Genomic DNA, 23,354 nt, shown 5'->3' on the forward strand with positions numbered 1-23,354 from the left:
GTTTATGTGTTTGCCTGAATTAGTTCAGAATGAGCTTAAGTATAGATGTCTTATTATATTGGGGGTAGCTGCTTCATTACATCATTATGAAATCTGGGAGGAGGGAAATTAAAAGGTTGTTTTGACTAGTTAATATACTTCTGGCATTTTGTAGATTCAATTAATTATGTGCGGATCACATTTACATCTGTTCTAGTAATAACAACAGGCTGGTGTTTGCTGGTAGAGAACGCAGTCCATCAATCATCCATAATCATTGATCTTCAGAAAAGGGGGCCCACTCTGGCAGGCATTCAGTAACCATGGTGTGTTTTCAACTCTAGTGCCAAAGCAGACTGCAATCCACAAAGCTATTATGAAAGCCCGTTCTGTTTCCACTTGATGTGAATTGACATGTGAAGTGGTGATAGATGTAGACTTAAAGCAACTTCCTCCATCATTACAATCTTTAAGCACTACTGACATCCCTCAGGATGTTCTGACCTTTTCTCTTAGTATTCTGCTTTTTGACAGCTCAGAGAAAAGCAGGGTACCTGACATCTGGCATAAACACGAAATGGTAATTCTTAGCACAGTTTTAAAACTGCCATCCTTTTACAGATGTGCATGTGAAACCTTTTCCCCAAGGCTGTAACAGAGTTTGTGAGTTTTCTTAACCCTGTCGTAGTAGCCGTGCAAGTTATTTTTGGTTTCTATGGCAGACTTTGAGTGTCAGGTTTCTTTCTGTAAGTTAGGAACAGGTAGAGTTTGAAGAAGTCTGACCCACCCAGTGAGAAGATTTTGTTCTGTGTTATAACTATTAAGAATTTATGGATTGTTGTTGATACTAAACTAAGGAGGATTTTGACATCCATGGAAGGGTGAAAATAAAGTATTCTGAATCTTTTGAAAGTGGAGTATAGGAGCAAAATTCCTTACCTCTAAAAGGCATGATCTTGCACTACATCATGTAATGTGATGTAATTTCAGAATCTGTAGATGGCTTTTGATTCTTGGTGGACTTGTGGAGATATATAGTATAAGCTGTGAAGTATCAAAAAGAATGCTCATTAAATAGGAAGAAATAGTAGTGTTCTATGACCAGGATACCATGATCACAAATTATATTGGCTGGAAAGAGTTCCTGGGATATAGATCCGGGGTAAAGTATGTCTTCCACTTGTAAGACTCTGCCTTGGATTGAATCCTCAGTATAACAATAAACAAACAAACAAATAGATAGATAAATACATAACAATCAATTTTTAAGAAAGCAAAATATAGTTGGTGAAACTAAAAACTAAGTGAACAACCAAGTTTAATCATGAAAACTTGAACACAAACAAGAAATTCTCTCTTCAGCTAAATAAAGCAATCCTGAAACAATCATTTGGAAATCTCAGTTGGAAATATTGTGTTATGAAGAGATGAAAAGTTAGAATCAATCTAAGTACATTGTGGGAGGGGGCTGCTTGCTTGTCCCGGCCACCCAGAACTGAAATAACCACACAGATACTGTGTTAATTAAATCACTGCTTGACCCATTAGCTCTAGCTTTTTATTTGCTAACTCATATCTTAATTTAACCCATCTCCATTAATCTGTGTATCATCACGAGGTCTACGAGCAAGGTTCCAACACCTTTGTCTCCAGCAGTGACAATATGGCTTCTCCTGAATCCATGTCCTTTCTCCCAGCATTCAGCTTAGATTTCACCACCTAGCTCTGTTCTCCTATAGCTTTGCTATAGGCCCAAAGCATTTCCTCTACAGAGCAAAATCCCACATCAGTAATTGGTCCAAAGAGAATAGGTCCCCAAAAATCCAGTACAATAAGTAAGGATAAATTCTGGTGCCACTGCTAGTGGCCCCCCAGTCTGCCCAGTCATGCAACTGCCAACCATATTCAGAGGGATCAGTTTGGACCTATGCTTGTTCCTTCCCACTCTGGCTGGAGTTAGGTAGACAGTTTCAGTAGGTGTACCCATCATCAAAAGAAGCCCTGTCAAAACTTCTATGACAGATTCTTCCTCTGATTCCATAGCACTGAGATTATAATTGCATTCTACCACACCTAACTATTATATGGATTCTAGGGTTCTCTCCAGGAACCAAGTTTAGGTTCTCATGCTTGCATGACCAGTACTTTACTGACAGATGTCTAGAGAGCCCAAACTACAGAACTTTCAACAATTTAAATTTGAGAAGTCTACTGGAATTGAGAATTGTATGGGCAGTTATATTCTCCTAGAAGAACGCTCGTCTTAGAGGAAACTGTAAGCAGATTGGTGACTTCCACAATTGTCATCAGAGATACTCTGTCCAGTAACAGAGTAAGCAGAGGCAGAGATTCACAGACAAACACTGCGCTGAGCTCCAAGAGCCTTGCAGAAGAAAGGGAGGAGGGATTGTGTCAGCCAGGGGAGTCATAATGGGGAAACCCACATAGATGGCTGACCTGAGTTTCTAGGAGCCTTTGTACATTGCTGGACCAACAGTCAGGGAGCTTGCATGGGACTAACCTTTGTCTTCTGCATGTGCTTGGTCTCTTAGTAAGGCTTCTAACAGTAAGAGCAGGACGTCTCCTTGGTGCTTAACTGACTTTTAGTAGACTGTTCCCCATTCTGGATTACCTTGCTCTGGCTCTGCCTCAACATAAGGGTAGGAGCTTGGTCCTGCTTCAACTTGATGTGCAATGCTTTGTGCAAGTCTGTGGAAGGCTTGTCCCTTTCTGAATGGAGATGGACTAGGAGTGGATGAGATGGGAAGTAGATGGGAAAGTGGAGGGGACAGGAGGAGAGTAGGAAGGGGAAACTGGTTGGTTTGTAAAATAAAAGAAAAATATTATTTATTTAAATAAATGAAAGAAGAGGTTAGGGAAACAACCTTCAAATTGTCTCTCCAGGATAGTGGTGAGACTGGATTCATACACAATATGAGGGATGAGCTATAGGAATATATTTTGGAATAAGAACTTTCAGACATACACACACACACTGCAGAAAAATTGCCTTAATGAATTAAGAGGTGTCTTTTACAGAGTCTTTTTCATCGACAAACTTTAGAGCATGTTCTAGAATATGCTAATCTAGTTTCAAAAGCTCAGTACAGAAGACTCTGCTGTGCATTGAGAGACTGAGTGAAATAAGTTTATAGTTGACAATGATTCCACAACTTAGCGTGTTTAGAAATGAATCCTTTGTAGAAAGACACACACACACAGACCACTCCCAAGACTGACACGTGCCCATACACATATACAACTTAAAAAAAAAAACACATTTTCAGATCTCAATCACGACTTCTTCAGAAACAGGGACATCTAACGATCTCCCTCCATTTGCAAGAATTTGAAGTAAACTGTCTCCTTTGCATTCTCTGTTGTGTCTTATTCCTTTGGTGTTGTTAAACAATCAACCACAGCTGCTGTAACAGGAAGGAATTGCAAGGATAAAACTTACTCTGGACACATCTTTTATTTTAAAGGCTTATGACCTCGTGTTCTAGAGAATTCTGTTGTCCATTTCTCAAACACAGTTACATCAGACTTTTAAAAGCACATCAGAATTCTTTCTGTCTTAAGTCCAGGGATTAGTATAACATAAAGTTGCACGAGAAGTAGGATAGTAATTTGCTTCAAGTCAGGTTACCTTGAGGTTTGCTCTGTCCACTCTGGAGCTGAAGAATATATTCAAGCCTTGCTGATGACCTACCGCTTAAGGTTGTACCTGACAGAACTATAACCAGACTGCAGGAAGCCAGTTAATACCCAGAAAATCCTTCCTAAGCTGGAAAATAACAGAGTAAAGAAAATCTAATCAAAGATCCACCTTACTGGCCACAGTCACCAACACTCACTGAAGAAGTCACTGTTATATGGTCCCTGGGATGCCCTTCTTGTTAGAGAAGGAAATGACTCCCTCAAATGTAAATAGGTCATTGACATAAATTAAAATAAAACTTATCGTGGTGAATTCAATACTGTTTATGGTTTAAATATTTATCTATACTTTCTAAATGTATTATTTGAAAGTATTTTTTCGTGAGCAAAGTTTATAGGTTTTGTGCAAAGAACATGGGGCACACTCATGGATTCCTCAGACCTTTGCTGACCCTCAGTTGTAATTCTCCTGGTGCCTAGAGACAAAATGCCCACACTCCTCAAAGCTTCTCTGCTGTTCTCTATCATTTCTTCATCAGCATTAAATAGATAAATAGAACAAATACTTGTTTTGATACTGATGTTGAAGACTGCACATCTCAGAGGAAGAATGAAGCATTCCAATTCATCATTTTTAGATGCTGATATAAGAAATGACTGAATGTCTTCTTTCATTTAATCTTCAAGACACAGTGTAACAAAGTGCACTTGCCAATTCAGTCCCTAAAAGAATTAGCAGTGTATGTTCTCTGCTGTAATTCTCCTAGTACCTTTTCATTATCGCTTATTACTCTAGCAGAAATAAGATAATTGTATGAAATGAGAGATGATGATGCTATTCTTTAGATGATGATGCTGTTCTTTAGCTGTGTTCATTGCGCAAGTGTTCATATATGTTCATGTGTACCTTCTTTCCCTCTTGGTGACATTACAGATTTGTTAAGGTAGATGCCACTAGGAGCGAAGGCAAATTACACACAGGATAAAAAGATTTCCCCAAAGTGTACAACTAAAATGAGAAAGATGACAAATTAAGACTTCAAAGTGAACCTTCATGTTTCCCGTGGAGATATTAAAAATAAACAGGTCAGCATACACAGGGACTCCACAAGTCTGCTTCAAATTCTCTGTGTATATATTGTGGCTTCCAGTTCAGCATTGTTATCGGATTCCTGTGTGTGTCAACAAGTGGGTCTCTGATTTTTAGGCCCTCTTACTGGGCTCTTCTGTTTGTTTGGTCCAATTCTGAAGTATGAACGTTTGTATCTTTATATTATATTTTATTTTATTATTAACCCTTAAATATAAAAACAAACAAGCATTGATGTTCTTTTAGATGTTTAAAGCACTTATAGTTATTATAAAACAAATAAAATAATCTTTTAAATAACAAAGACAAAATTATTCATTATTACCACAAAGTCAAAATATACATTATTTGACTTATTTATTTTCTTTTTAAATTTGTTTTCTTTTATATTAAGTTCACATATATAATGTGAACATATACATTATTGTATATGCTTAATAGACATATACAATAGAATATAAAATAATATGTATATTATATTTTGTATATGTCTATTAAGCATATACAATAATGGGTTTCACACAAATGCTTTTGTACTTATATGGCCTTACACTTTGTCCTTTTCATGGAATTGAGCACTACTTAGTACAACTAAATTTATTCAGATTTTACGTCTTCTAAAGGGAATTTTCATTATAATTAGAGTCCCTTTCAATTATTCCTTATGTTCTGCACTATTAAATTGTTTACTTCTCATATTGACATGCTTTCCAATCTTTCAGCTGTTATAATTAAATATACAATATTTTCTTCATTTGTCCATTTTGCATCTGGAGTATTAAACTCTTACATACTTATGTTTCTGGAATTGATATTCACATTCTATCTGTTGTTTTGTAGTTGCCTTATCTCTACATAAAAATATGCATCAATATTATAATTCAGTATATAAGTGGCATTTTATCATGCATTTTCCTTTTGAATTTTGATATTTTTGGTGTTTTGGCATAATTAAAATGTCCTGATATTAGGTACCGATATATTTAAATTTTAATTCTGAGTCCACTCTCACAAGTTGCTTCACCCAGACAATAGCATCTAACTTCTCTGAATTTCAGTTGATCATCTGTGTGAAAGGAGGGAGGAAATCTTAGTAAGATTTCTGTGTACAATGCAGACAGTAACACACATAAATGCCTTGACAGAGCACTTTTCTCTTTATTATACATCCAGAAAGTGTTAACTGTTTAAGTTGTTTGCATATACAACATTAAATTTAAGTTTAAAGGAATAGACTTGGCATTTTTCCCAGGTACATATTTATTCCAGTGCTGACTTCACTGGCTAAGCAGCTCTGACTTCAGCTTTTCAAAATGTCATTTCTTCATATACAGCCATCACTTATGTAGAGTGACAAATAAATACATTTCTCTGTGGATCAAATTTAACTCTGCTTCTAAACAGGACCTTCTGGATAGCACAGATGGGCCCCTCTATCCTCCTACTTAGACCTCCTGTACCCAGAGATCACAAGTGTGCTCACCAAGTACTGAGATTTTTGGGTTCTTTATTCTGTGTCATTTTTCTTCTCTAACAACAGTCTTGTAATAGTTATATATCATGCCTATTGATTGTTATAATTCTTTAGGGAAAGAGTTCAGATTCAGCTTATTTTAGAGATATATGAACATGTACTGACTCAAATATGAGATGCCTTTAAGATATGCTTGTTATTCTTGGAGATTTCATTATGCAGCTAAATAAAATATTGTAAATATTTTTAACTTCGAAAAGTAATATATTTGCTACATTTAAGTTTTTCTTTCACAATTGTGGCTCACTTATTCTCCAGCAAATCACTGTTTATGTATAAATTTTATCTCTCTTAAAATACAGTGCCTATGAAGCCGTTTGCACATTGCTTCTAACTGGTGACTTCAGGTACACTGAAAGGGAAGTCAGGTTTCCTTATATATTGACAAAGTTTTGGAATTCTGCTTTTTACTAACTCCTTCAACAATGTTTATGAGTTCCAAGAAGATACTATAAAAACCATATTTTAAGCTCTTTTATTTTTTAAAGCTTTTTAAAAGACTATCTCAGGACATGTACTTCATTTATAATAGGATTGTCATCAGTTGGGTTCACCAGGTGTCTCATATAGGATTGAAATCAAATATGGATGTATTTTGAAATGAGAAAAATACAAGTTCCTTACTGGAAAGAGGTACAGATGCCCTCCAAAGAGTTCAGTCAGGGGTATAGGTGTACCTTTCTTGCTTAGGCATTGATTGTCCATCCCTTTTCCTGGAAAGAAAAGGTCCTTTCAGTTTACATATATCACATTGTGCAAAATGTCCCTAAAATTGTAGGTACATTACTGCGGGAGAATTGTTTGTATTCTGTCAATCATGTTTTAAATAAACGCTGATTGGCCAGGCAGGAGGTATGGACGGAAAAAACAGACAGGAAGTGGAAATGATGCAAGGAGAGCAGGAGAATTCTGGGAAGGAGGAAGCTGATTCCTCCCACTCCTGCCCAGATCTCCGAAGCAGCAGGATGTGACCTGCCACACTGAAAAAGGTACTGAGCCACATGAATAACATAGATCAGAAAAATGGGTTGATCAAGATGTGAGAATTAGCTAATAAGTAACCTGACCTAATAGGCCAATCAGCTTTATAACTTATGGAGTCCTCTGTATTATTTTCTTTGGAACAAGTTGGCTGTGGAGAACTGGGCAGGACAGAAAACACAAACAAGCTGGCCCTCATGTTGCAGAATGGCACCCACGTGGATAACTACATCCATAAAGCCTGAGAAAGCTTGGGAAAGACTAGAGTAAGCATTTCACTTTTCAGCCATAGCAGAAAAAAAGGTAAGCTGTTTTAAAATGCCAGCTTTCAGGGCCGTCCTGCCAGGGGAAACTCTGACTCTTTCAAGCAGGCAGTCGGGACTATGGATGGACACACTGTTGCAGCTTGCTTCCTGGCGAGGACCTTGAAAAGCCTTAAGAGCTTTTGAGTGTTGTTTTCTCCATATTCCTTAGCAAATTAAAGACCACATGGTCAGAAAGAGAGAAATATACAGTAAAGAGAGATTCAAAGAAAAAAAAAACCTCTAAATGGTTTAATGTTCTTAGAAATAAAAAAAAAGAAAGAAAGAGAGTAGTTGGGTGTGGTGGTACACACCTTTAATACCAAGACTTGGGAGGCAGAGGCAGACAGACCTCTGTAAATTCAAGATGTGGTTGCAGACACCTTTAATCCCAGCACTGGGGAGGCAGAGACAGATGGATCTCTGGGAGTTCAAGGATAGCCTGGTCTACAGAGGGAGTTCCAGGACAAAGATATACAGAGAACCTGTCTCAAAAAGTCAAACGTTAAAAGTAAAAATAAAAGAAATAGAGGTTAAAATAAAGCCATGTAAAGATGGAAAATACACAGAGAATCTTGATACTGTATACTATTATGCTCTCTTTGAATTGTTTAAATGCTGAGGAAGGAGCAACAGCTGCTAAAAGATATTTGCTTATAAATGCTGAAGAATTAATCCAAGATAGGTATTTTGAAAATACTTTGGCTTCAAAATTGAAGTCAAAAGGTATGTTACTTTGGAGAAGAGATTTTGCTTTTCTTTCCACAAAAAATGAGAGGCTCCGGATTTATTCTGAGTTAAGAAAAATCCAATTTGACCAAGGGAGACCACCTGAGAAATCTCCAGCAGGAATAGATGGCCCAGATTTCTGAGTTCTTCATCCAGAACAGGTCCAAGACTGCTGCCTGAGATGATCAAGACTCACAGAATACTTCAGTCAGGACTTGATCATAACTCTAAATCTTTTTTAGATCCCCATAAGATTATCAACACCCACTACCAGCTGGAAGTGTCCTGGAATACTATGCCCACATTCCCCAAAAATGGACTATGGATATTTTCCTTTTTTTTTAAGAAAAAAAAAAGAGGGGGAAATGGTGCGGGAGAATTGTCTGTATTCTGTCAAACATGTTTTAAATAAATGTTGATTGGCCAGGCAGGAGGTATAGGCAGGAAAACCAGACAGGAAGTGGAAATGATGCAAGGAGAGCAGGAGAATTCTGGGAAGGAGGAAGTTGATTCTTCCCATTCCAACCCAGAGCACTGAAGAAGCAACATGTGAGCTGCCATGCTAGAAAAGGTACTGAGCCACATGGCTAACATAGATCAGAATAATGGTTAAGGTAATTCATAAGAACTCATAAGTAGCCTGACCTAATGTGCCAATCAGCTTTATAACTTACAGGGTCCTTTGTGTGATTTTCTTTGGGGGCTAAACAGCTATGGGAACCGGGCAGATTAGAAAAACACAAACAAGCAGGCCCCTCATGTTACATTACAGAGAAGGTGCTGAGCCCCAACAGAAGTCCTCGGTTGTTTAGAGTTATGGTCATCTCAGCAGCCACTGATCTAGGCCACTGTGCCCACAGTTTGCTTTCTTCCCTTGCTTGCATATGACTGCTTTAGCCTAGAGTGCTGGTTCTCAATCTCACTACCCTTGTAGTTGTAACAAATGTCCTTTATGTTTGTGACAATAGTCTTCAATTTCTCCTTTTCCTACTGTTGGTAATTTACACTATTTGGGCTTTTGCTATTGCAGCATTAAAATGTATGTGGTGCATCCTGAGTTGACCTCTTTTTAATAGGAGTGATCTGTTACTTCCAAAAGTAAACACAACAGTTGGTAACAATGCACACAAATCACCATCTTTCCAGGATCTCTCCCTCTTTCTCATCTTACCTCGATGGCTCAGTTCCTGAGTTCCTCATCCAAAGAATTTAAAGAGATAGAACAGTAAAGTATAAAAGATAAGAAAAGATTGTTGTCAAGGAAAGTGGGACCTTCTCAAGGAATGAGATTAAAACTATTGTGGAGCAAAAACAATTCCAAGGGCAAGAGCCCACAGTGGCCAGTGACACCACTCTGAAGGGATTAGAGCAGATGGTGACTAGAGAGTCCATTTTATCACCGTATGTAAGGAGGCTCAATACCACTCCTAGGTTTCTGAATAGATGGATTCCTGAGGGGTTTTCCTGTGCAGGGTAAAGACTTCTTTGGATTAAATTTTAAAATTTTACTTTCTTTTTAACACATTTAATGTAATTACATCATTTCTCTCATTCCATCCAAAGCCTTCTCTATAGCTGTCCTTGCTTCCTTTCAAATCAATAGCATGTTTTTACATTAATTATTGTTACATTCATACATGTATGGGAATATGCATCAATATTCATATTTATAAGCGGACCAGTCTATATAATGCTATGTTAAAGGAGAGTATGATTACAGTAATTTTAAAATCTTATAGAAGGTTTAGAATGTTATGTTTCTCATCAAGCAAGAAGAGGTGACATTTTTCTTTTGACTAATAACCAAACCATGTACTTTCAAGTTCCTTGTTTTACATGGGGTGAATAGGGGTATATCCTATATAACTTTAATGCCTGCTAATAATATCCAAGTAGCAATCTAGGATGATAAAGTTTGATTTGGTAAAGCCATCTCTAGAAAAAAAAATAAGTGATTGTTAAAGCCTCCTATTCAATTTTCAGAAGTTTCACCTTTATACGGCCTATGCTGGTACCCTTGCCTTTGTGGTTCTGTAACTTTAACTATGGAGAAAGAGAAAACCGTAGACTGAGGAGGATGTGGGATATACAAAAGTGCAGCTATGATAAGCAGAGGATTTCCTTGAAGTCCCTGTCTTTCTTTGCAGATTGATGCAGCTATTACTCTTTTTTTTCTGTTTTTACAAATTAAAGTATCCATGTAGTAGATTAGCTGCTCCAAAACAGATTGTGACCCCCAGTACTTAATAGATCCCAGTTTGAGGGAGTGTGCCCTATATAAAAGATCTGAACTCCTTTCCAGAGGAGATTCTAAGGAGGAAATTGGCTTCCTGCTTCAGTGTTTCCCCACCAAAGCTACTTATTTAAAACTGGAGCAAAATGTGCACAGATAGAAAAGTTTGATTGCTACGGAAAGATGGAAACTGTTAGAAGAATGATTGTTCTGGGGAAAAAATGAATCACTGGATAGCAGAGAGATAAGGGATGAGAGGAGGAGGGAAGGATGAGGATGGGGAGCACTCAGTGCTGTGCTTGTCACCACTGAGATCTCTTCACTCCTGCTGATCTCACCAATGGGTATACATCTGGATGCTTAAAGCCAACACTGTGGACGTTAAACTACGTTCCTCAGATTGTGTTTACTAAGAGAAACAAGGGTCTCATATATTTTAGAATGTGTCTTATTTTAGTGCTTCACTGATATCTTAGAGTGGCTCATTTAGGACCGTTCTGAAGAAGTGGAGGGAGAAAGGAAAGACTGAATGAGCATATGAGCAAAGACTGTTCAAAGTTAACTAGAGGAAGATGCTTTCGCTGTCTCCCCTTGTGTCCTGCACAGTGGTCTAGTGAAATGAATTTTTCTTTTAGTAAAAGCAGATGGAAAAAAAAATTAGTGTGACTTGTTGAGGTTAAAAAAAAAACTTACCTTGTAAGTGATTTAGAATAAAGAATAAATAAAAAAATAATTAATATTACATTAGCATACCCTTGAATATCCTTCTTTCCTTACTCCCTCCAACCCATGCCATATGTGTGAATGTGAGTGTTGTCTGTCTCCCTGTGTATTTGTGTGTGTGCCTATGTAGTGAGTACATGCCTGTGTGAGTACACAGGGGAGATGTACATGTATGTGCAAGTGCAGTGTGTGGAGGTCAGAGGTCAATATCATTTATTCTTCTTGGATCTTTTATGTTATTTTTAAGACAGGATATCTCACTGTCTTGGAACATCTTGATTAGGCTATGGTGGCTAGCTAGCAAGTCCCACGGACCCATCCACATGTCTTCCTTGTCCCAGGGCTAGAGCTGCATGAGTATTCCACTATGCCCAATTCTTTCTTTACATAGGTAAAATGCACGGTAAGCATTTTACCAGCTGTTCTATTTTCCCAACCCTTTTTGCACACTTTCATTAATTACTGAATTTTTGTCAGAATGGACAATCAACCATACTTCATTAAGAAGTATTTCTGCCATGAGGTCACATATATATCTTTCTTCTTAACACAATGTTAGCACCTTCAGCACAGTGATGAATATCAAGAGGATGTGATTAAGTGGTATTCCAAGATTAAAGAATTCCTTCTTTTTGTCTCATTTCATGTGGTGCTACTTTTATCATGCTGAAAAATAAAATGACCAGGAATACCTTAGAAAGGAAGTATTTGCTTGAACTTGCTTTTGAGATGCAGTCCCTCAAGATGGGACGATATACCCCAGGAACCTGAAATACCTAGCCACCAAGGCATCAATAGCCAAGAAGCAGATGTGGGAGCTGACATTCTGCTTGCTTTCTCCTGTGTTCCATTTCATTAGGTCTGGTATCCCCACAACTGAAATACTGCTGCCCACATTCAGAATAGGTTGTCTTATTTTGTTCAAATCCTAGAGAGATCAACAGAGTTTGTTTCCTAAATAACTCTAAATCTAGTTAAGATGGCAGAAGATTAACCATTGCCCAGTAAACACTCTTCCACAGGGTAAGCAAGCACAGGTACTTTGCTAAAATAGTTCTTTCGTATACAATTAATGCTCAAAGTGTGTTCTTTACTGCTGTACAGTTGAAATGTTCACATATACCTGTGTGTTACAAGGTTATTGCCAGAACTGATTTAAAAAGCTTCCCGGAAAGACTGCAGGCCAGCCACATTCAGAAAATCCAACCACATTCAGAGAATCTGGTTGGATCACATGCTCTTTCAGTCACGGTCCATCTGGCCTTGGTAAACTCTCATTAGATCCGACCCCTTGTATCAGTGGGTGATAGTATCCCTCGCAGTCCTTCGTCATTTTCTTCCTCCTTTTGCTCCTCGTTTGGAACTTGGGGGGCTCAGTTCGGTGTGACACTGGGACTGGTTTCCTCTGCATATACTGGATTTTTGGGATCCAGTCTGTTTGGATGCTCACCTTCCTGGACCTGGAGTGAGGGGGGAGGAACTTGGACTTCCCACAGGGCAGGAGACCCTGACTTCCCTTGGGGACAAAGAGGGAGGAGGAGAGGGAGGGGGGGAGTGGGAGGGCGTTGGGAGGAGGGGCGTAAATGGAAACTTTTATAATTTAATAAAATTACTAAAAGAAAAAAAAATAAATAAAAAAATAAAAAGCTTCCATTCTGTCCTTGTAAAGGTCACCTGGTATAAAAACTATAGCAGTCTTAATCCATAAATAGCCCTCTAATTCCTTAAAAAGTAAACAGCTAGAAATATCTTGTTGCCATAGTTGCGGTAAATTGTTGATCACAATTACTCTTTTAAGCCTGAAATGGTGCAATGATTTTCATAATGGCTTGCAATTACAAGTCCACATAAAACTTTCTGAAATAAGTCTTTCTCAAATGGAAATTTCCTACTCCAAAGCCTACAAAGGATGCTTATTTTGCAGGCTCAAGCAAACGTGTTAATGACTAGGAAGCAGATTATAATTGAAAGAGTAATGGGAGATGCCAGACTTCGCTGTGACCCCGACTGGGAGATTGTTCTTCCTTGAGAAAGCAATTTAACAGCAGGTCTAAACTTCAGTGTTCCCATCTGTTAAATGGAGATGGTGAGGGACACCTCCTGTGTTTGAAGATAAACAAAGAAGAGTTAAAAGCAAAAGTAATGGGATCTTTGAAGAAGAAGAAAGAACCTTATGATGATCTGGAAAATCTTCCCTGTGCAAAGTTTACTGACAAATTTTAATTAGAAACATCATTCAGAATTTTATTTTTGATGATTTTTAGATGCAGTTATAATTCTCCATACAATACTGGCTAGCCATTTATTTGTATAATACAGTCAGCCATACCATTTCAATTTCAATTCCTTTTATGTAAATAGTTTATTTTATTCATCATTTCTGGAAGCTTTGTGCTAAGCATCAAGGGTAAAATAAAGTTCGTGAACTATGATGATGGATTTCATGCTACTTGTCATTTAGTGGGAACAAGAAGCACGGGAAGAACTCGTAAGCTCCTTGCTAAAAGGTGTCAGAGCTATACAAGTTATAACAGAAGTTAGCAAGTGGGAAGTAAAGGTGAAGTAAGATACTCATTGTTCACCTCAGCTGACAACTTTTATGCAATTCATACAGTGGAACTTTGCGTCTCTGCAATTTATTGTGTTAAAAGTTGAACTACACAGTAAAGTTTACATTAGACATTTCAGCAACCTCATTAAGTCAGTTTTAAAAATTAATCAAGAAAGTCGGAGAAAACATAGTTTCAAAACAGTTTATTTCGTTTGCTTATTTAGGGTGGTGGGGGTGAAAAATGAGTTTGTGTCCAAGTGTTTGTACACACATATGGAAGTTGAATGATAATTTTGGAGACTCAGCTGTCTCCTTCCACCTCATGTGTCTTAGAGATGGAACAGAGGTCATCAAGCTTGACAGAAAGTAGTACCTTATTGGTGAACCATCTTCCCGTTTCTGTTTTGATTTAAAATTTAAGTAATTTTATAATTGTTTTCAAAGTTACTTCAGATAACAGCTATGTAAAATATAGAACATACTGCCATTTCTACAGAAGGAATTTCCAAAATTAAAATGACCAATCTAAGTTTGACATGTATCTCTGTGTAGCTATGGAGCCTGTCCTGGAAGTCACTTATTCACAGAGTCACAGAGATCCACCTGCCTCTCCCTCCCAGATGCTGGGATTAAAGGCGGTGCTGACTGCCCAGCTCTAAGTACTTTTTTCAAAGCTCTTATAAAATCCTTAGTAAGGGTTAAGACCATCATAAGTATATATTCACTGGAAATGCCAGCTCCTGGATGTTCTGTTAAGACTTGAGGATTTTCCATTCCCTAAATGTATAGCAGCTGTGAATGCTTTGACATCCTGATGATTGTTCATTACCTAAATTAAGCCAGTTTTGATTACATTCACCGCAAAGTGTGTATTGCCTGTAGCTAATTGGATTGGGTGACTCTGTTGTGTGAATTCTTTCATTCCTGAGCTTTATCTGTCTGTCTCCTCACACTCTGGAGACAGAGAGGTAAAGTTGACGTTTGTGTATTCTATACTTCTAGAACTGACTCAAAGACATAAAAAAAAAGTCATTAAGACCTGCTGAGAAGAAAGTAAGTATCATGGGAATATACAAGCAAATATGTAATCAAGACTTCTCAGGCCATTAAGTTAATTAAAAAATTTAAAACTCAGATCAGTTTGAATTATTTGCATTTTATCTTATCACAATATTCATATATATTTTATTTTCCTTTTATATTAAAATTTTACAAACATTTCAGTGAAAGAATGAGTGTTCTATATTTATACAGACTTCCATGACTTCAAAGCACTTCTGTGCACATCACATTATTTATCAGCACAGCAGAGTACCAAAGACTGATGAAAATCTTATCTTCTTTAATTAAAAAAAAAAAGCACAAAGAGTTGAAGGAACCCAGTGGTTGGTCTTCTTGTTGTGGTATTTGTTTCGACAGTTTATCATGAAGACTAAGAAAGAAGTCTTTGTCCAAGTTTCCTCATTCTATACAATCTTAAGTCAAATGAATTTACAGGCTGATTCAAATTCCTATAACATGTCATTTTTTCTTATGTATGTATTTAAAGATGAGGATAGTTATACCCTGTTCCTTGCATCAAAAATTTAGATGACTCTCATCATCATCATCATCATCATCATCATCACCATCATCATCATCAATCATCATCATGCCTATTTTCCAGTTAATTAAAGAAACAAGACTGTTCCTTTAAGACTGTCATATTTACCGATAAAATGTACAGCATTCATATCACTTGAATGACGTTTTTTGCCAGTTTTGTCTACATTTGATGAAAATATTAAAACTTCTGTATCTGTATTTCGATAGCTTTATAATATTATGCTTTATTAGATGTATTTTCCATGATGTGTGCTTAAGTACTGTTTGGCAAGCACTTAATTTAAGAGACTTACTATATAATATTTCCAGTGATCAAATGCAGACATTTTTATAGCAATTTGATTTACTACTCTCAGTTTCTTATGTACTAATTGAGAATTTTTTCATAAATATAATATCAAAATCTTATTATGTTATACAGACTCATTTTTATATTATTTTGAAAAGAGCATCTCTGCAGACTCTTTTGAAAAGAGTCTAATTAGCTAAGTTTATAATTGTTATTATTCTTTGAATTTCCTATAAGAAATAAGTCATTTTCAAGTATTCTCACCTGTATAAATCTGCTACACATTATCTCCTTTACCTAGTACCAAATATTTTACATTTTTGATAGTGACAATTTTTCATATATTGTTATTTAAGATATCCAAATATTGAGGCAATTGAATTATAATTGTTGATTTACTTTACATTGCTGTTAACATCTTAGAAATATACAAGACACCCTTGTGGCTATAATAATACTTTTTCCTTTAATTGATTATAAAAATCAGGTTCAACATTAATAAATTATGCAAATGAGACAAAGAACTCTATACCAACTCTATACCATCTAACAGAATTGTGGTCTCAGAACTTTCTGACCCTGTCTGCCCTCTGTACACTACGTTCATCCCCGCTTTCCACTGATATCCTGCTACGCTGTCTCCTTTGTCTTTTCTTCCTGCATGGCAAACCCAGTGTACTAAGAGTCTTTGTTCTCAGGTTCATTGGAACTCGATGATTTTTCTCCTCCATGAGAGGAAAGGGTCACTTTTCCATTTCCCGTGACTTTTTCCTTCTCAACACACTGCTTTAAATTATCAGCAAAGGAAGAACGCTGGATTTCACAAATGTACCTGAGAAAGAACACCGAGTGCAAGAATCAGAGGAAATCAGATAGCTTCAGAGTTATATGAATGAACTGATGTTTGGAATTATGGGATGGCACAGCATATGAATTTAAACTACAACATGCATACTAGCATTTGTTGTGTGTCATAGTGTGCATTCTAATATGAAGTCTTGGAATTGCTTAGTCAAATTATGAAAATATCGTCAGAAAGTGTCTCTCTGCTGCTACTCCTTATTAGGACAAAAATGCTTTTATTAATCCAGTATGGACTGATTTTGAAGGTGTTCTCTTTGGTATTAGTTGGGTAGTTGTAATATGAAAAGTAATTTATATTCTATTCCCAAGGTACATTGTAATTAAAAAGGGATAAATGTACATTATGGATTAAAGAAATTAGAAACCAATAAAAACCAATGATGTAGCTTTACCTTAATACAAAACATGTTAAAAATATAATGCTATAGTAAGAGATGTGTACTGCAGAAGTCCTTACATAAAAGCAAACCATAGGAATACACAGCTAGTCCCTTGAGAAGGGCGCTGTTGTACTTCTATATATCTATTGAAATGGTACAATCTGTTTTAAACATGTTCCATTTTATTGGTGGGCTTTTCTTGTCCTTACTCCAGTCCAAACTCCTAAGATTTTTTTTTAAATGCCGTTTGTGGTGTAGAAAGTGGAACACTTATTCACAGCTGATAGGAATCCAAACTGGAACAGCAACCAAGGACAGGACAACATTGTAGACGTTTCTCAGGAAACCAGAAATATATCTACCATGAGATCCAGCTATACCACTCTTGGGCATTCACTCGAAGAACTGTGTGCTACTATAGTGATACCTTCTTGTCCATGTTCTTTGTTAGTCTATCTACAATAGCCAGGAAAGGTAAATAGATGACCATTAACTGAAACTGATGAATGAAGAATTAAAGCATGACACATTCACACAATGAAGGATTACTGAGTTGATAACAAAAATGAAATTACAAAACCCTTAGGTAAATTCATAGAGCTGTGAGTGGTCATTTTGAATGAGATGATGCAAGTAAGTTTTCTCCTATTTGTTGGTGTTGGCTTTGGCTTCAGTTATGTGTGTTTTGCATGGAATACCTATAAAGGACGAGAAATTAATAAGAGCCAGGTGGAAGGATGGTTTTTCAAGGGAGGAAAAATATAACTTGGGAGTATAAAAGGTCAAAGTCAATAAAGAAGAAGGTTTAAATTGGGTAGAGGATAGGAGGGAAGGGGACTAGAAGAAATAAAGACTAAAGATCTGCCAGTGGCTTAGCAGAATAGGGCAAGGCAGAAATTCCAAGCAGATAGAGGAGGAGAGTGTAGGCAGAGTCGGTGAGACGCCATGTAGCCTCCAGAGGAAAAAGACGCTAGCCACAAGCCTGAACCTTGCTGGTAGGCCACAAGCCTCATAGTAAAATATAAAATAATAATGGGTTAATTTAAGATATAAAAGCTAGCAAGCAATACATTTAAGTGATTTGCCAAACAGTATTGAAAATAATATAGATTCTCTGTGATTATTTCAAGTCAGGGTGGTTGGGAAATGAACTAGCGGCCTCCAACCACACACCTCTGACCAGGAAGGTATTTGCAATTGATTCCTGCCAGGAAAGGAAACATCAGTTTTCTATAATGGAGTGTCACTGGGTGTATCAGCTACACTCCAGGATAAGCCCAGGAGAACTTGTTCAAGACAAAATAGATTCCCAGTTTTTTTGAGTGGTTTTTGCTTTGTTTTGCTTTTCTTTGGGGGTATTTCTTTGTCTCATTCGTTTGTTTTTTTGTTTGTTTGTTTGCTTGCGAGATTGCTTTTGTTTTGATTTTTTTGAGAAAGAGAGGATATGTGTGACAGAGAGAAGATGAAGTTATGTCGGTATAAAGGTGGGAAGGAGGATTTAGAAAGAGTAAGGGAAAGGGAAGGAATATGATCAAAATAGACTACAAGAAGATGTTTTTAATATGAAAAAAAATTTAAGCAAAGCACCAAGGTCTGGTAATACCAAAAACAACACCAGAGTGAAAACAGTGAAGTAGAAACCGGCCACTGCAGAGGATTCCAGCACGTATCCATGCACATGTGCTATAAGGGTTTAAGTGAAGCTACTTGGTAGTAGGGCAATAAGTCCATAATAGATGCCACAGGCTCTCAAATAAGGTCCAGTGCCAGGAATGGCTTGCTCCTTTTAGAATTGTTGGCAGTGAGTTACCAGAAACTTCCAAGCATTACAGGCTATTGACAGTCTCCTCGGTTTCCCTCCACCACTTTCTGATAAAATCCTGTTGCCGAGCCCTCATCTACCTTAGTAGAACATGGAGAGATCAAGCTGATGCTCAAAGGGAAGCTTCCTCGTTCCTAGACAGCTTTCATGGTGCTGAAAGGTTCTATTCAAACTATCTGAGGAGAAAAGCAATCCCCCGTCTTACCACCTGTGAGAAAACAATAATGACCAGCCAGGTAAGACAGTCCCACTGGTACAGTAGTGACATAGGTACAGTAGTGACATAGATGTCATGAGAGTAATCAGCCACCTTCTCATTGGATTAATGCCTTCCTCACAAGATAAAACCCATTCCTGGCACCATTATCAGGGCAAAGAACAATGTGACTCAGCAGTTCATGGGCCCTCCTGCTGTTTTTTGCTAAATGCTGTAGTATTGGACTCACTTCTTATTTCATATTATTTATAATAATACATTAGTGAATCATTCAGTTCTCATCCGTTAACTCGATTGCTTCAGTAGATGGTTATTAACACAGAGCCCCACAATTGATAGCTACTGGGAGAAAGACAGACAGTGGTCCATGATAGATATATCACCCTCCACTGGAAGCCTATGCATCTAAGAGTATATGGGCATCACAAATTGTACTTTTTTAAAAAAAAAAAAAAAAAAGAAGTCACAAACTTGTGCATGCAGGGAAGGATGTTTGATCTTTGAGGAAAAGGAGGAAGTTGCAAATATAATCAAAACACATCGAACGGAGTTCTCAAAGATCTAATAAATAGGGCTCACTCTTTTCTCACAAGGCTCTTTTAAAAATGTCACAAACTGCAGCCTCTCCCTATCGAACCTGAACAAATCCATTCCAGCCTCATTAATCTTTCAAAATTATCTTCATAATTTCATTAATTTGATACATCTTTAATACATATTTATGTGCTTGCCAACTAATGGGCTATCTCTGACTACTAGACTATAAGCTGCTAAAGTGGAGGGATTCCTTTTTCTTCGTATTCTACATGCTGGTGCACAGTCAGCTTTAGTTCCATCTTGATCTGTAGCATAGTATTCTCTCTACCTCACAGTTAATCTTTTGCCTTTTCGTAACTGAGCTTTTCTTTTAATGTGTTTCTTTTAGGACATTATGGAAGAAGGCTTACTGACTACTGAGGTGTTTTTGATTGGATGAAAGAAAATTAAGGGGGAATGAAATGCAAGAGAAGTAGATCTGAAGAGATTCACCCTGTGTCATGGCCTTGCCACCTCCAGTTTCTCTCACTGTTGATCTGCCTTTGCCTAAACTTGCCCTGCTCCATTAAAGGAGTGGTCCCCTTTTCTCCCAATTAAATTCATAGTGTTCAGGAGCCTAGATTACACGCTCTCTCATTTGCTTGTTTTTATCTCCACTCTCCATCCTTCTACTTCCCCTCTGCTCTATCCTGTGATCTTACTTTTTATCCATTTCTGGTACTCTCTTTTATTGGAGGTTCTTTCTTCACATTCATATGATAAAGAATACAGCAATTGCAATATCTTATTTAAAATATGTATGTGAATGTAGGTAATAATTATAAATCTCATAACTAATTCATTGAGAGTTTAAAATGTGCCACAAGTCTACAGCTCTACCATTCTGAACACGGATGTACTCTATAGACACTAAATATTTATTTATTATTTATTTATTACATCATCAGCATTGTGATGGTGACTGTTAATCATCGGTTTTACTGGGCTGAGGATCACTTGCAAGCTGGTCCTCTGGGAATGTCTGTGTGGGATGATCTTGATTGCCATTATTTAGTTGGGGAGACCTGCATGCTATGGGTAACACCCTTCCCTGTCTGGGAGGCAGACGTCTATAAAAGAGAAAGGGAAACAAGGAGAAGCACACATTCGTTGTTCTCTGCTAGCTAACCCAAACACCTGCTGCCGTGACCTCCCAGTCATGATGGACTATATACATCAAAGTATGAGCTTTAATAAAACCTTCTACCCTTAAGCTGCTGATGTCATAGTATTTTTGTCACATTAACAGGAAAGGACAGTATGAAATATTTTTTTCTCAGTTTGCAGTTGAGTCTCAAGCTCATAGATTGGAACTTTCTCTAAGTCAAACAGTGGATGATTCAGATCAGATTACAACTGTCCCTGAACATCACAAACACTAACATAATGCCCGTGTTGTTTGTATACTGAGAACATTTTTCAGGATTAAACATGCAGTTAGACAAAGGAGTGGCTACTTGGGAGGAGCCTATTTCTGTCAATCAAGCCTTCTGCTTTCAGTGTACATCACTAGTTGATCATGAATCTTTACATGAGCTGGCAAAACCAAAGTTATTAAAACTCTTTCATTCCTATTATAAATTATCATATGTTTAATTCTTCTGGTAAGACACATCTCCAATATTCATGGCTAGAAATAGGATCTTATTACAATTTGATAAATAGAAGAATGTCACAGAAACTAATAAATGGGAAAGAAAGTAGTTTCAGGGTATCTGTTGTCTTTTAGTTTGGTCTTTCCACTCGAATTAAACTGTGCATCATGATCCTGATTGCTCAGTTACATTAGCCCATCTGTTTGAACACTATTGAATGTGATATTTATTATTATTTAATTGCTATACTTATTATCATTACATTGATCCATTTGCAGTGATCATTGAAAAAACATCTGCTAGGTGTTATATAGATACATGATGAGCATATGAGTGAGTGGATACCATCAGCACGGAAAGGTGGTAAGGTTGGCCTGATTTACCTGTCAGACTGTGCGGGGCTGCTGAGATGAGGCCAATATACATTCCTCTGGAGAAGGAGCACTTCTTGTGTTTGACACCAGCATACTATCCAATATCCATCTTTCAAACTGTGTTGTGCTCATTCCAAATTGGTTATCTCTATTTCTTGTTTTTTTTTTCTTTTCCAAAATAGTTCAATGATTTCTGAGGCCTAGACATAGGAGAAGTGACATAGAGTACAGTGGAATCAGAGGCCAAATTTTATCATGGATTACTTTTTTATGTAAAAAATAAGGCTTTCAGCAAATTATAGAGCCACATGCTGCTAGAATTGTTTAACGTTTCCTCTATTTATTTATACGCAAACCTTATACCAAAAGCCTATGTTTTGTGCCTTCATCACATCCTATGCAAAACTCTGGGTTTTGAAGTTGTTGATCTATTAGAGCTGGGAGTCTGCTCAGAGTCAGGCCCTTTAGGGAGATAACTTGGGTAACAAATGGTGGGTTCTTTCTTAATTCTTCTCAGAGTACGTTTTGAAGCTCATTTAATATAGTTCTCCATACCATTTACAACAGTGAGAGGTTAGAGGGGCATGTGAATATGGGGTCTGTATAAAGGATGGTATGTAAAGAAAGCTAACGGCTTAGTCTTAACTCCTACAAATTATCGATGTGCTTCTCAAGAATCTTAATTGTGTCTTTCAGGAGCTCATTATTTCCCTCAGACAGAATAAGGAATTTGTGGTCTCTGATTATCTATTTTGTATTTGCCTTGCAGACAAGGGAGAAGGGAATAGTGCAGGTGTTAGTGAATGAGCAGAGCACTCACTCAGACTTTAAGAGCTGGGAGTTTGGCTTAAGGCTGGGCTCAGAGTGGGCTTTCTTCACTTACCTGTGTAAGATCTCGCTTAGCCTTTATGGAGCTCAGTGCTGTGACCTGTGGAATGGAGACAGTGCTTCTTGCATTATGGGATGATGAATGGACGAATGGACATACAAGTGCTATTAATACTGTATCTGTAAAAAGTTGATTATCTTGAAATACTACTTATGGGAACTACGACAGCTATTAGTATTTCTAGTCATAGTTTCTAGTACTACTTTTAAGTAATCTCTCTGTATTTGACTCCTTGCAAATGATAGCATATAAAACACAAGGTATAAGGTATCCTGAGGAATGACAGCAGCAACTGACATCTGGCCTCCACATGCACCATCACCATCAAACATGCATACAGAGAGAGAAAAAGAGAGAGAGAGAGAGAGAGAGAGAGAGAGAGAGAGAGAGAGAGAGAGAGAGACTCATCTTCATGAGCAAGTAGACGTGTGTCTTTTCTCCCCTGGTACCAAAACACTAATTTTATCTGTGTACCAAAACACCTTCCACAATTAGTCTAACTTGTTAATTTTGTGGCAATATCATTTTAGTTCCTTTTTTTTCTGCAAGTACCAAAGCTGATTTTATTTCATGAAGTTTGCCCATAAATGCCTACTAAACCATGTAGGATCTGAGAGATAAAGGTCAGTGATTTCTAATAATTAAATTTTACTTTAGTATTCTCTTCAATTTCTCCCCTCAGTAATTTGGACTCAAAGTCCATGTGAGCTGTTGACAGTGTGAATCGAAAGTAAAAAATTCCTCAGTCATGAAGGACAAATGCCAGGAGCAGATATATTGATCTCTGATACAGAGAGCAGCAGGGATGAGCATCAATAATTAACTTAAAATGTGGTAACTAACATAAAAGATGGAAAGAGGAAAATTTAGTGGACTAGCTATCTCAAATTTACATCAAACCCAAGTCTTCTGATTTTATCCAGGCCTTCCTGCTGTGCTGACTACCAGTGATTTCTTTGTT

At 37.3% G+C, this 23,354-nt stretch overlaps 1 protein-coding gene and 1 long non-coding RNA gene across 2 annotated transcripts in view; one reads left to right on the forward strand and one right to left on the reverse strand.

Moving 5' to 3' along the window:
* The window catches only part of Cntn3 (contactin 3), a 372,688-nt gene that overhangs the window by 217,201 nt on the left and 132,133 nt on the right, over positions 1-23,354 (forward strand). The window lies entirely within an intron of this gene.
* Positions 910-22,434, reverse strand: LOC146895224 (uncharacterized). Its single transcript, XR_015000961.2, has 3 exons — positions 22,388-22,434; positions 21,514-21,704; positions 910-1,023 (listed from the first exon to the last, which is right to left on the reverse strand). It is a non-coding gene; the product is annotated as an uncharacterized LOC146895224 (long non-coding RNA).

Source organism: Myodes glareolus, chromosome 3 (genome assembly GCF_982192425.1).
Source record: "Myodes glareolus chromosome 3, mMyoGla1.1, whole genome shotgun sequence".
In the NCBI taxonomy this organism is placed as follows: domain Eukaryota; kingdom Metazoa; phylum Chordata; class Mammalia; order Rodentia; family Cricetidae; genus Myodes; species Myodes glareolus.